At 38.8% G+C, this 13,972-nt stretch overlaps 1 protein-coding gene across 2 annotated transcripts in view; it reads right to left on the bottom strand.

Annotated features, from left to right (window-relative positions):
• Positions 1 to 13,972, bottom strand: part of tpk1 (thiamin pyrophosphokinase 1) — a 97,224-nt gene that overhangs the window by 57,202 nt on the left and 26,050 nt on the right. The gene's annotated exons all lie outside the window — the stretch shown is intronic.

The following is a 13,972-nucleotide window of genomic DNA, read 5'->3' as shown; positions in this document are numbered from 1 at the left end:
TTTCTGTAATGCAATCAACTTCTTCTCCATCTTAAGACACAATGAGGGCATTAATTTCCTAAAAGATCATATATTTTCTTAATGTTTATTACTAACATTGTTTTCATTCACATAATTTAAACCAAATGTTTCATATAGTTTGTTGCTCCTTGAACATTTAACACTCTCCTCCTTTTTTCTACTTTCCCAGCACTTGAAGAGATGCAGCTCTGATTGCTTCTCTCATCCCTTTCCTCTCCTAATCAGAGAGAAGAGAAGACAATGAATAGCTGGAGGAAAGATTTTGGATAACATCATTATAGCTCATGCACATAAACAACCTCAAGCAAAGTACTTTGACAAGTTTAGCTTTCTGTCTGACTCATATGAGCTAATGTGAACTGAAAACAGAGACAATCTGAAAATACAACATATTCGGTCTATCGTCCGAATGCAGCCTTGTGCAGTCATGCGAATAATGACAAATGTAAATAAGGTTTTTGATTATGCTAACACTGGCATCTTTTCCTTCTTCTTCTTGGCGAGGATGTGAAGAGAGTATACATCTGCCTTTAAATGTTCTTAGCTCCTCAAACGCCATGCCCTATTCTTGTCCACTGGAGGTGCATTTCAAATATCTAAATATTCTCCATAGTGGCAGAGGAGAAAAGATTTCCAGGTCATGGAGGAAGAGAGAGGACATGAGGAAGAATAAGTTAGCATATTAAGGAGGGCTCCATATGTGCCAAGGCATTTCTTAGTAAGGTGGGGTGAATAGAATCATGTCTGACTTGGATGAAATTTCCATTATTTCCATCATGCTTAAAATGGCAGCCTCTTTAAAATTGTGAATATTGTATTTTTTTTTATTTAACCAAAATGTTTTAGTTGTACAAACTTAACCAAGTCTGAATTACTTTTTTTTAAAATAATTTTTATCCGGATAAACAGGATCCAACACAAGTGAGTAACCACTAAGTTATAGCTTATATTAACAAAAAAACTGCGTCTCCGAAACAAAGTCCAGCAAAATTTATTAATTGACAAACACAGCATTTCTTCTCATTATCAATCAGAAGATATAAGAGACCGCAGACATTTGCCAAAATTGCTGGATCTAGGCAGTGATTCAGATCAACCCCAAAATCTCATCACTTGTTCCTTATTGTATTTTGGAGATTTCCTGCATATTTCATTAAAATCCATCCACAACTTTTTGAGTTATTTTGCTGAAAGTCAGACAAACAAACCAACAACCAGACAACAGATAAAAAAAACCTGCGCCTTGGCGGAGGTAATAAACAGAAGCAGAACAATGAATGCAGAATAGCCTTTAGCTGTGTTTCAACAAATGAATGAGGAAGACTCAGATGGAGGAGAAATGATCAGCTCCTCTTACTACAACAGGACCAAGTTAGGAGTAGACATCCCTGACAAGATGCTGAGACAGTGTTTATCTCAAGCTGCAACTAGAAGATGGCCTGATGTGTTGTTTTACAACGTTTTGGACATCAAACTATGGCATCAAACGGAACAGTGGGGGAAAAAATAAAAATAAAAAATAAAAAAGAATATGCATTAAGTACCAGTGTTACACCAGTCTGTGACCCATCACAATCTGTGACCACAGGGGGCAATAGTGCACATTTCTCAGAATGTATGTCTTAAGGCTCATTTATGCTCGAGTGACGCTCCATCTGAAAATATCAGAATAGCTGACATGCGACCTGGGAAAGAAACAAACCAAAGAAGAAGAGAATCAGGAAGGGAGTAAAAAAAAGAAGAAGACTATAAAAGACAAGCACAACAAATGTAGAAAAACGGGCAAAGTCTTGAAAAACGCTTGTATTTAAGTCTAAATTCATTATAATGCATTATCATTATCATTATAATACAGTAAAGTCACAGACTCTGGTAACGTCAGACAGATTCAGAAATTGTGACTTCTGTGATCCTGACTATGTGAGGATCATATGTTAGAAGAGTCCAGACTATATGGGGAATGACATAGATCATCACAGAAAAGGGTGGAGTGCTCTCTCCGGGTCCGCAATAGGGTCCTGCCCCAAGCGGAGGAGTTCACGTATCTCGGGGTCTTGTTCACGAGTGAGGGAAGGATGGAGCGGGAGACTGACAGGCGGATCGGTGCGGCGTCTGCAGTGATGTGGACTCTGCATCAGTCTGTCGTGGTGAAGAAGGAGGTGAGCCAAAAGGCAAAGCTCTCGATTTAACGGCCAAACTACGTTCCTACCCTCACCTATGGTCATGAGCTGTGGGTAGTGACTCAAAAAACAAGATTGCGAATACAAGCGGCCAAAATGAGTTTTCTCCGCAGGGTGGCCGGGCTCTCCCTTACACATAGGGTAAGAAGCTCGGTGATTCGGGAGGGGCTCAGAGTAGAGCCGCTGCTCCTCCACATCGAGAGGAGCCAGATGAGGTGGCTCGGGCATCTGGTTAGGATGCCTCCTGGACACCTCCCTGGTGAGGTTTTCCGGGCACGTCCCACCGGCAAGAGGCCCCGGGGAAGACCCAGGACACACTAGACGGACTACATCTCTCGGCTGGCCTGGGAATGCCTTGGGATCCCTCCGGATGAGCTGGCGAATGTGGCCGGGGAGAGGGATGTCTGGTGTCCCTGCTTAGGCAGCTGCCCCCGCGACCCGACTCCGGAAAGCAGCAGAAAATGGATGGATGGATGGACATAGATCACCATTTCTGATAGCCATGAAAATGTGTGACTTTACTGTAATAATAATAATAAAAATAAATCTTTATTTGTATAGCACTTTTAAAAACAAGGTTTACAAATTGCTGAACAGCACACAGCAAAGTAAGGTAATAAAAATCAACAATAAAAAGATAGATGCACAAGTACATTTTGAAAATAAAGTAAATAAAAATGTTATAAAAAAGCCAGTTGTGTTTTAAGAAGTGACTTAAAAGATGATACTGATGGTGCCAGCCTTATCTCCTCAGGCAGGTCGTTCCAGAGTCGAGGGGCTCGGGCCGATAAAGCTCGGTCACCTCTGGTCTTTAGTTTCGACCCTGGCACAGCTAAATAGGACCTGCCTGACGATCTAAGGCTGCGGGGAGGATCATAGGGTGTCAGTAAATCTGTAATGTAGACAGGTGCCAGACCTAAACGAGCTTTAAAAGTAATCAGTAAAACTTTAAAATCAATTCTAAAATGTACAGGGAGCCAGTGCAGCGAGGCTAAAACAGGTGTAATATGTTGTCTTCTGCTAAAACCAGTGAGAAGCCGAGCTGCTGCGTTTTGAACTGTACTGACTTTATAATGAACTCAGACTTCAGCACAAATGTCTTCAAGACTTTGCTCATCTTCTAAGACATACATGCAGAGAAATGTACAACATCACCCCTTGTGGTCACAAATTTTGGTGTACCACCGGCATGCAGTCTATGTGCAGCGTGTTTGCTGACTACGTGGAGCTTGTCACTACATGTATGCGTCCTTTATTTATTTTCTATATCATTTTGTCAACTCTTCCATAACTATTTGTAACACATTTTAATCCTAAGTCCAGTGCTCATATAAATATTTTGGATGTAAAATACTAAAATGACCCCCTCTGGCAGTTGTAGACGGTATTGCAATGTTGGTGTTAAAAAATTCCTGGATCAAGGTTGTGATCCGGATCAATCCTTAAATAATAATCAGTTGTTCCTTGTTCCATTTTAGAGATTACCTGAAGACTTGAAAAGAATAAATAAATAAATAACACAAACCAACTCCGCTGAAAACATAAAATACAAAACGTGAAGAATAAAGCCCCAGTTTAGGATCAGTGGGCTGTGTTTATTTATTTGTATTAAAACTACAATGGTAAATGACCTAAATGAGATATAGCTCATGATCAGATGTGGAAGAATTCTGTAAAAGTTCTGATCTGATTCTGATCCACCCAAGACTGCTAGGATTTGATGCAGGTCCATATTTAGCTGTTATGTACTAGAAACCGGAGTTGTTCTGCATTAACTAATAGATGAACGAGTTTTCTTTTTTATTGTGTGTGCAGTGCTGCCTCTGGCTGAGAGTGGAACACATTATTTAAAAGGTTAGATTAATTTGAGTAGTGCTGTGTGACAATCTCAGTCCAGAAGAATACTGCAACCCCAAATGAACCAAATGCCCGATTGGACTGAGTCTTGCAGACTTTTACCCCCATTTAATACCTGAAAAATGATCCAACTAAAACAGCCATATCTGTCTTTGGTGCATACCGTTACAGTACGATTCATCATGCCGTCCGGTAAAGTATTGTTCCTACAAGGGACATGAGGGAAATAGTCATCAGCGTTTCCGCACTGGAGCACACATAATTGTCAAATCTATTATTCAATTTTACTTTCAGTGAAAACACATTTTACATGGTTACATCTAAGCAGAAGATCAAACACAACCCAAACAGTTATTTTCCAGTTGGATTTAAGCTGTAAAATAACTTAAAATAGATTCACCTCCATGGACTTTATTTAGTTTTCTCTTTCACAGGTGACCACTAGAGGTCACATATTCTTTACAGATAGTCAGAGCTCCTTTCTTCCCGCATGAATATGCACCAAGTTGGCAGACTTTGAGGAGGACAGTTTCAGAAAACCAAACCATAGCTGCTAGTATAAAAGATTTATTTTTGTGTGTTGCCAACAATCTCATATCTTGAAGGAAGACAAGATGAATGTATAATTGAAATCCAATTTGATAAAATATTTATTAGAACAAATCCATGATAAGAATACCTTAAACTATGCAAAATGGACTGAAGTATAATCCAGGCACTGTATATGAAAATTTAAAATATGATTAATTTAACACTTATGTTGCACTCCTGATGTATAGAGGTAAACTGTTAGATCGTAAAAGTGGGTTGAATTAGTGTGTGGTCTGTGTAAGTGCTTTGTTTCATAATAAGTGGAAATACAAAGCCAGGCATGAAAAACAACCAATTAGCTTTAAACAGACCTCTAATTATCCCTCTGCAATAAAAATTCTAATGATTAAAATCAAGTCTAATGACTTTGAGCTCACTTGCATGCTGATGTTTTTGTGACTCATGCATAACTTTATACTGCCTGAAACAGAATAAAGATCCCACCTAAAAACGTCCTACCTTTCACATGATGGACTGTATGATTGTGTGTGAATGTGTGATCTAACAGTGTCTAATAGTGTCTAATCCCCAAATTAATCTGCTGGAAGCTTGCAGGCCTCTAATAAGCACATACCATCAGTATTCCACACACCTCCTACAGCCAAGTGAAGCAAGTTTATTAAGGCTCTGTATTACTCTTAGGGCTACTGGCTGCACTTCAGAGATTTAAGGTAGAGGAGGGAAAAGAGAAATAATTGGAATTTTAATTATCCTCAATTGCTACATTTTAAACTTAACAAAGCAAGCACAATGTGTTACGTAATACTGGAAGAGCAAAGCCCACATTTTAAATGGCAAATCCCAGTTGCCCATGCTCATCAGCTCAGCTCAATATGCCAATTTTCAACACACAGCAATAAAGACAGAGACTTTTCAATAACAATAACAAACAAACTCCATTTGCAGGGTAGCAGAGGAGCATGTGAAGAGAGGCAGAAATACAAACTAAGTTGGCTTTGATGATCTACGTCATTGCTACAGTTTTAGGTTGGTGAATTTCCACATAGTCCACCAGTGTATATTTATAAATACACAGTGTGTATATATATATATATATATATATATGCTGATCAGGTGAATATAAAAAACAATAGAATGCGTGCGATATCAGTTGAATGACAAACAAATAAAAAGCCTGTCCCAGATTTATCTTTACCTCTAGGTCTTATAAAATAAGAAGTTATGGTGTTGACAACTTAATTTGCTGAGAGTGACAGCATTATCTCCTCCAAACCAGGATACATATACAATAATATGCTGACACAACTATGCTCTGAAAGTCTCCTCCACATATCCTCACACTCAGTCAAACACCGACACAATCACATTAGCTCTATCAGCATCTTCCTCAAACTGCGCACACACACGGCTGCAAATGTTATAAACTCTGCTTGTACACAATTATCCCTTCCCACGTTCAAAAACGTTCCTCTCCCTGCTCATCCTTCTTATCATCTCAGAGGATTTCATTAGATGCACAAATTAGACAAAATAAAATTTTCATTTGAAACAAGGAAGTCACTAAGTTGGATTTAAAGAAGGGCTGGCTCGAATAAAAAATAAAATAAAATAAATAAATAAATAAAAAAAGATGAGCCCTCATGACAGTGACTTTTGGTAAATTCCACATATTATACATTGCTGATTGTTGCTCTAGTCCTGCTCAAAATGTCGACAACCATTTTAAATCTGTGCAGTTATTTCTTTTTTAAATTTTATCACAACGCGGTTGACAACATCTGCTACTGTCTTTAAATAAAGAAAATGTGTGGTTACTTATGCACCATATGGATGGGGATGAGGTCTTTTTTCACTTATGTAATAGTGTTAGGAACACCTCGTTTCAGAGCGATGCAGAAAAATTAGTGCATGCATTTGTTTCTTCAAGACTGGACTATTGTGAATCTTTATTGCTGGGCTGTTCTCTGGCCCCTTCCAAAGAAAAACATGAAACAAAAGAGGGAAACAAATGCTCCTTCAGCTGAGCCACAAAGCCTGCAGTGAGGGTTCTGATAAGAATGAAAAGAAAAAGTCATATTTAAACAATTTTTGCAAAATCAAGGACCTACACTTATAAGCTTTCAACAAACACCAGTGTTTCCCCTTACGTTAAATTAAGGTGCTCCAACTCCCCATTAGCATCTCATTACCCCTGATTTAATCTAATGTAATTTAAGGTTACCTTTCCTCTAGAACAGGTTTATATTTTGCCCTTTCATTGTAAAATATAAACAGCAGGGGGAGGAGGTTTCCTACTCCGTTATACTAAAAACTGCACCTTGGTCGAGCAATGTGTTTGAACTACGAAGTAAATTACACGTAGGCGACTTAAAACACTGCTTTGACAGTTTGTACTTGATATTTGCGATATAGCCATTTTATAAATAGCTTGTAGAACTTCTCAGAGAGTATATCTGATATAACGCCAACCCCCTAAAATATATACAGAGGTAAAAATGTGCTTCAGCAACACTAATGGCTTCAGTTATGTAACTTCAGCATAATTTATGCGAAAGAAAACCATAGCACTTAACAAATAAGTGACTCAAAAGAAACAACTATTTGAGCAGAGTGATGACAGGCTTTCATGTCAGCTGAATATAACATCAAAGAAATGAAATATTTTGAATATATCTACATTTAAAGCCAGTAAAGACAAAAATATATGCCTGTCAACAGAAAAACAGCTATTATATAATAACTACTACATAATGCGGTCTTTTTCTTATATAAAGTGAGAGAGTTATAACAATAATAAAAATAATAATAATAAAAAAAAAGTCAGAGATACAGGCTCTGTGTTTCTTCTAACATGCCATACTCTGAAGTGGAATCACTGTCACTTGACTCATGGTGAAAGGCAGAAAGCCTTAACCTGAAGCTCCGGCTCTGCTCTACATCCTTAATGTCTGCCATTAAGGCTGTTTTGACAGAAAATTACGTGGCACCTTTCTTTTAACTGTGCGAAGCTGTCCACCCACTCTGTTCTGGTGACAGCGCCAGAGACTTTGGAGGTGGTTGGCAGAATTTCGTTTTTTTAATCCTAATTATTTTTTTATGGAGATACAGAGAAACAGGAAAAAAAAACATGAAAAAAATACACACTTGCCTGCACTTCTCTTACCATTGACATTACTTCCTTTAAAAGACTTGACATTTTCAAAAACTGAAAAAGTTGTTATACCTGTAAATAGGTTTTCTTTGATCCAAAAATACCTCCTTCTACACGGTTTTCCTGCTGGTAAACTATACACCAGGATACATTTGTAAGAAATGTGACATGACATTATCTTTCATGACTGTAATGTTAACAGCACATAAATTGTATAACACTTCTGCTGGCTTCTTTTTTCTAAACTTAAAATTCTACTTTGTAAGACTCAGCAACACCTAATGACCCAATTACAGTAGCCGTAATACATAAAAAGCAAACTACAAAGCCAGGGATGGTTAATTTCTTTGCTGCTTTGTACAGAAATAGCTACATAAAACAAAACAAAACAAAAAAAACAACAATGATTATTATTTTTCATGCATATTTTCACTAATGAACACTGCTTGGCTCTGTGTGCAATTTTATTAATGAAGGTTTTTCTTTTGGTTTTGTTTTGTTTTTTTGTTTTTTTTTTATTCTGTACCTTGAACTGATTGTACATAACTTTGAAAGTGAAGCCTTGAAATTGGGAGGGTAGTGTTGGATGGATGCTATCAATTTAGCTTATGTTCTATTTTTCAGGGGAATTGTAATTATTTTGTTGTTAGATACACTATGTTGCCAAAAGTATCACCTGCTTTGACTCTCATATGAACTTAATAGACATCCCATTCTTAATCAAATTAGTTCTATACGTTGACCCACCCTTTGAAGCTATAACAGCTTCAACTCTTCTGGAAAGGCTTTCCATAAGGATTAGGAGTGTGTATATAGGAATCTTTGACCATTCCTCCAGAAGAACATTTGTGAGTTCAGACACTGATGCTAGATGAAAAGACCTGGCTTTCAGCCTCCACTCTAATTCATCCCAAAGGTGTTTTTATTGGGTTGAGGTCAGGACTCTGTGCAGGCCAATCAAGTTCATCCACACCAAATTTGCTCATCCATGTCTTTATTGGCCTTGCTTTGTGCACTGGTGCACAGCCATGTTGGAACAGGAAAGGGCCATTTCCAAATTGTTCCCACAAAGTTTGGAGCATGGAATTGTCCAAAATCTCTTTGTATGCTGAAGCATTCAGAGTTCCTTTCACTAGAACTAAGGGGCCGAGCCCAGCTCCTGAAAAACAACCCCTAACCATAATCCCCCCTCTCCCAAACTTTACACTTGACACAATGCAGTCAGACAAGTTCTCCAGGCACCGCCAAGTAGTGAAGCGCGATTTGTCACTCCAAAGAACGCGTCTCCACTGATCCAGAGTCCAGTGGCAGCGTTCTCCAAACCACTGCATCCAACACATTGCATTGCTTTTGGTGATCTATGGCTGGATGCAGCTGCTTGGCTGTGGTAACCCAATCCATGAAGCTCTCTTCGCACCGTTCTTCAGCTGAACTGAAGACCGCATGAAGTATAAAGGTCTGTAGCAACCAACTCTGCAGAAAGTTGCCAACCTTTGTGCCCTATGCGCCTCAGCATCCGCCAACCCCGCTCATTCATTTTACGGGGACAGCCACTTTGTGGCTGAGTTGTTGTTCCCAATCCACTGACAGTTGTCTGTGGGATATTTTGAGTGAGGAAGTTTCACAACTGGATTTGTTGCACATGTGACATCCTATCACAGTACCATGCTGGAATTCACTGAGCTCCTGAGAGCGACCCATTCATTCACAAATGTTTGTAGAAAAAGTCTGCATGCCTCGGTGCTTGATTTTTATACACCTGTGCCATGAAAGTGATTGAATATTTGATTTCAGATGTTTGAATGGGTGAGTGAATACATTTGGTAATATAGTGTAATAATACACATGACTTAAGCAAAAGGGTGTTTGTAGCCCAATAATCATGTTGCTCTTTTCATACATTCTTAGAGGTATGCCTTCACTAGCAAACAGAAGACTCCTGAAAGACCTGTCAATATAAATTTTTATCATAAGTGGGAACCTATGATTAACATAATAATCTGTTGGCATAAGGGACAATGTAAAACAAGTTGTCTATTATATTTTTTTAAGAATCTTTCTAATTTTTATTTGTTTATTGAAAGCAAAATCTGCAAGGTAAAAGTGATGATTAGCGGTAGGGTCCATCTAAGTGGCCTTGTTGGCTGCACCCTGTGGCGACTCGCCTCTCAGTTTTAATTACACTTAGACAGCAAAACACAAGGAACACAACACACAAACAACTTCTGGGGGCCATGCCATATAGTGAATGATGGGCGAGGCTGCTCGTGTGGCCTAGCTCACAGCACGATGCGATTACTGCCCCTCAATTTTAATTGCAAACAACACACACTTCACAAACAGTCATGATTGGGGGAAGGTGAGGGCAATGGAGTTCAGACTCTTCTGGCCAGATTTGGGGCTTGCTATCCTCTGGTCCACTGGGGATGTCTTCCAAAGGGCATGGTAGGGGGGTTCTCTCTTTGGGGGGGCTCTTTGGAGCCTGGGCCCTTTGCTCTGGCCTCCCTGGATGGCTGACGGCTGCCGATCTTGGCCCACTGGTGTCTGTGCCCTGTGACCACTGGGGGCTCTGGCTGGGGCCGTCCTCTGCACCCTCTGGGTGGGTCTGGGGTTGGAGTGAAGGGTCGTTGCCTTCTATCTACTGGGTCTTGGTTGCCTCTTCCTTTTTTCTACTTTTCTTTTTACTTCTCCTAATTTTTTCTGTTCCCTCCATTCAGGTCCAGCAAGATCACATAAATTCCATAATTCAAAATAAATTAATAAGATTAAAAGAAAAATACAACTAAATTAATAATAAAAAAATCAGATTGTCAAGATGAGCCTTATACCCATACAGCTTCCCTTGGCAAAGCAAATTTGTTCGGCACAACAGCAGCCAGACCATCATTCTGCTTGCTACCATGCTGGACAGGAGAAGTTTAGAAAAAGAAGAAGAAAAAAAAAAAAGAGATAATTAGCTGACATCTGACAGTTTATTGTCAGAAACTAACCGGCCTTTCCATCAATGTTACAAAAACCTTGAGGCAGTCTATAGCAATTATTTAGCATTGACTGTATAATGGATTTAGTCACAACTTCACTCACTGGTTTATGTTTTGGACAGCCATCATCATCAAGCTCCTCTGAAACCACAAGTTTTGAGGAAATAGTGGATCTTACTGAATACTTTAAAAAATATGCACAGTGTCGTAATGTAACCCTTTTCTAAAGCATAACCTACTTAAACCTGGATATTAGTCTGAATGGGATCAAAACTTTCTACACTGACACAATCACAGTAGTATGTTGACATCCTCATTATAAAGAAGAACTTAAACAAATGTGTATGGATTTCCCCTTGCTGCCATTAGACAGAATGCATTTTAAGGCACTCGTGTACTAGATAAATTTTTCAAACTGATAAGAATTTTTTTATTTCATTATTATGTATATTATGATTCTTACGGAGTGCAAATGTGTCAAAAAAGCAGATGTGAATTACAGTTTTAAGTAGGTGCTTTTGCATTAACATAAAGCTTTTTAAATTGAGATTTGATCATAAAAATGTAGCTAGTTATACAAATAACTGCAATTATCAGTTTAAATTTTAAGACACTTAAAGTGTCAGCATAAAAAAGGTTTAATAAGATACTTACAGCTTAAGAAGTAGTAGTCATGGATGAGTCAAACCTACCTTGCGTTGAAGTGACACATTTTATATTCAGGCAGAAAAGTGTGCAACTAATAATGTTATTACATGAGTTTAACTACATCTGTGGGAAGAACTGCTTAGATTTGGATGATTCAGCCCAGCCCTAAGCACTAAATTGTATCTCTCAACCCAAATACAGAAATAGCACAAACACAAAGACAAATCCAGTACAACTTTTCTCATGTATCTCTTCCATCTTTACCTTCGTTTGAAAAAAAGTATTTACTAAGACATAGCTTGGTTTCTTATTTAGCTTTTCTCTTCTTGTGCATGTCTCCCCCACAGTACTTCCTAATGCCAGATACAGTAGAGGTTGCTGCTCTTGTCTGCGTCCAGTGTTGTTAGGATCTCATAAAACTCAGCTTTGATTGATTACTAGCATCTCTCCCATCCTCCTCTACTCTCCCTCTGTGTAGTCCATTAGTATGGTAATGCTGGGTTAAATGCATCTTAACTTGTTGATTAATTTGCACATCCCCACCCATAAACATGTCCCTTCTTATATATACAGTCATGGACAAAATTGTTGGTACCCTTCGGTTAATGAAAGAAAATATCACAACGGTCACAGAAATAACTTGAATCTGACAAAAGTAATAATAAATAAAAATTCTATGAAATTTAACCAATGAAAATCAGGCACTGCTTTTCAACCATGTTTCAACAGAATTATTTAAAAAAATAAACTCATGAAACAGGCCTGGACAAAAATGATGGTACCCTTAACTTAATATTTTGTTGCACAACCTTTTGAGGCAATCACTGCAATCAAACAATTCCTGTAACTGTCAGTGAGACTTCTGCACCTCTCAGCAGGTATTTTGGTCCACTCCTCATAAGCAAACTGCTCCAGTTGTCTCAGGTTTGAAGGAAGCCTTTTCCAGACGGCATGTTTCAGCTCCTCCCAAAGATGCTCAATACGATTTAGGTCAGGGCTCATAGAAGGCCACTTTAGAATAGTCCAATGTTTCGTTCTTAGCCATTCTTGGGTGATTTTAGCTGTGTTTTGGGTCATTGTCCTGTTGCAAGACCCATAACCTGCGACTGAGACCAAGCTTTCTGACACTGGCCAGCACATTTCTCTCTAGAATCTCTTGATAGTCTTGAGATTTCATTGTACCGGCACAGATTCAAGACACCCTGTGCCAGATGCAGCAAAGCAGCCCCAGAACATAACAGAGCCTCCTCCATGTTTCAAAGTAGGGACGGTGTTCTTTTCTTCATATGCTTCATTTTTCCATCTGTAAACATAGAGCTGATGAGCCTTGGCAAAAAGTTCCATTTTTGTCTCATCTGTCCATAGGACATTCTCCCAGAAGCTTTGTGGCTTGTCAACATGTAGTTTGGCTTTTTTATGATTTGTTTTCAACAATGGTGTCCTCCTTGGTCGTCTCCCATTAAGTCCACTTTGGCTCAAACAACGACGGATGGTGCGATCTGACACTGATGTTCCTTGAGCTTGAAGTTGACCTTTATTCTCTTTAAAAGTTTTTCTGGGCTCTTTTGTTACCGTTCGTATTATCCGTCTGTTTGATTTGTCATCAGTTTTCCTCCTGCGGCCACGTCCAGGGAGGTTGGCTACAGTCCCATGGATCTTAAATTTCTGAATAATATGTGCAACTGTAGTCACAGGAACACCAAGCTGCTTGGAGATGGTCTTATAGCCTTTACCTTTAACATGCTTGTCTATAATTTTCTTTCTAATCTCCTGAGACAACTCTTTCCTTTACTTCCTCTGGTCCATATTGAGTGTGGTACACACCATGTCACCAAACAGCACAGTGACTACCTGTAGCTTATATATAGGCCCATTGACTGGTTACAAGATCGTAGACACCTGTAATGCTAATTAGTGGACACACCTTGGATTAACACGTCCCTTTGGTCACATTATTTTCAGTCTTTTGTAGGGGTACCATCATTTTTGTCCAGGCCTGTTTCATGAGTTTATTTTTTTAAATAATTCTGTTGAAACATGGTTGAAAAGCAATGTCTGACTTTCATTGGTTAAATTTCATAGAATTTTTATTTATTATTACTTTTGTGAGATTCAAGTTATTTCTGTGACCATTGTGATATTTTCTTTCATTAACCGAAGGGTACCAACAATTTTGTCCATGACTGTATATATATATTTTTTTTTATTCTTCACCCCCAACCCTGCATGTGTAATGTATAACTTTTCCGGACAGATGCCATTAGCTTTGGCAGCAGTCAGTCTAAAGGAGAGCTGTGCTGTCAGCTCCACTGTGCAGGCTGCTGACAGAGCTCGAATGGAGGGTCAGACGATGAATCTGCTGTGTCACACAAACACACGGCACAGTGAGCAATGCCTCTGCCAGCGGGGGTAAAACTCACAGTCAGATTGTGCATCTGACAGATAAATTTACCCAATTTATTCTGTCTTAAAAACACAATGAAAAGAAGCTCATCCATGTTCATAAAATACACCGTTTCAATATCTTATTGTCATAATTGAAAATGATTGCTGTTGGTTTAGCACTGACTGCTGTAATCGAT

This window comes from Melanotaenia boesemani, chromosome 18 (assembly GCF_017639745.1).
Source record: "Melanotaenia boesemani isolate fMelBoe1 chromosome 18, fMelBoe1.pri, whole genome shotgun sequence".
NCBI classification, from domain to species: domain Eukaryota; kingdom Metazoa; phylum Chordata; class Actinopteri; order Atheriniformes; family Melanotaeniidae; genus Melanotaenia; species Melanotaenia boesemani.
The sequence above is the reverse complement of the archived record's forward strand: the minus strand, read 5'-3'. Positions and strand labels throughout refer to the sequence as shown.